General features: G+C 43.5%; 1 long non-coding RNA gene across 1 annotated transcript; it reads left to right on the forward strand.

Annotated features, from left to right (window-relative positions):
* Positions 1-261: 261 nt before the first annotated feature.
* LOC123177016 (uncharacterized) lies at positions 262-1,126 on the forward strand. Its single transcript, XR_006488738.1, has 2 exons — positions 262-451; positions 590-1,126. It is a non-coding gene; the product is annotated as an uncharacterized lncRNA (long non-coding RNA).
* The last annotated feature ends 234 nt before the right edge of the window (positions 1,127-1,360 follow it).

Consider the following 1,360-nt stretch of genomic DNA (forward strand, 5'->3'; position numbering starts at 1 on the left):
CTCCGTTCCATTGTTTTGTTCTTCGCTCGCCTCAATTGAGCCCTGCGGCATGCTGGTCTGTTCTGCCATACACTCAGATCACCAGGAGCCTTAACTGGAACAACAGGCGATGCTTCTCGTTTGCACTTGTTGCTGGTGATGATACAGCCGTTCGTTTCCACCTATCTGCTGGACATGCAAGTACTATCTTATACTGTAAACTTTGTCGTGGTCTTTTGATTCGATTTTCCGTTAATCATTTATTTCGTATAATCCACTTTGTTGCAGATAGCTACTCAACTTGTAGTGGAAAAACATCCTTACATCTTGTGCTGCCAATGACACTGAATGATCTCGACTGAATCTGTAGCCTGGGATTCCATTTCCGAGCCAGGAGAGAGCTAGTTCGATGTGCCTGGACAGTCAAAGTGCCTCTGAAACGTGTACCATGAAGTAATCATGCTGATAACTGGTAAGTTATTTACTTGCAGTTATCATGCTATGTGTTCATCATATCCTTGCAATTTTGTCACATTGTTTTCAACTTGCGAAGACATAATATATTTGCCGATGAAATAAAAATAATGCATGCTCCGTAAATGCATTTCAGCTTGGGACAAGACGTCGAAAATGCAGTGGACTATACACCCGACTAGAAGCTGCTACCAATGCTTGCAGCTGCATATACATGCTGTTATGCTGCAACTGGCCATGAATTGGCCATCACGTTCAGTTCTCCAGCATCTCTGTTAGCTGCCGGCCTCTAATATGGTGCAAGGTGAAGCTGAGAGGGATCTTTGCCATTTCTCCACTGCCAATGGAAGAGGAACGCATTGCTCCTGGGGCCTCAATGCTACAACGCCACTTTGAGATCTAAGAAGGAGTTTGCCCAGATGAAAAACCGGTTCTTGTGGAACACCATGGAATGGAAAGGCTGATCAACCTGATGAGAAGACCTGCAATTTTGGAACAGACTTGCTCTGTTTTCTAGTGCGTACTCTGTTTTTCTAGAGCTGGTATATTACTCTCCATTGGTTGTTGCCACAATGTCTGTGCTACTTTGTACACAAAGAATGATGACTGCATCTGTTGTTATCCATTTTCTACAAGTTTGAGTTGATGAAACAATACTCCTACTGCCCTGCTATATATGGTATTAACTCTGCGATTTTCATCGGTTTTGCTTTGCAAATTACAATTTGCCAGCAAAAAGGCCTCACGGCAGTATCCGACATCCATAATTTTATTTTCGAATGAGTAGTGTTTTCGATCCATAGTTAGTGATCATGTTTGCACACTGTAGGCAGTTTGTTAGACCGCGGGGAGCCTGCAGGCTGAACTGAGCAGTCAGCAGACCGACAAAGATACAAACAGGGATGTT

Source organism: Triticum aestivum, unplaced genomic scaffold (assembly GCF_018294505.1).
Source record: "Triticum aestivum cultivar Chinese Spring unplaced genomic scaffold, IWGSC CS RefSeq v2.1 scaffold290371, whole genome shotgun sequence".
Classification (NCBI taxonomy): Eukaryota; Viridiplantae; Streptophyta; class Magnoliopsida; order Poales; family Poaceae; genus Triticum; species Triticum aestivum.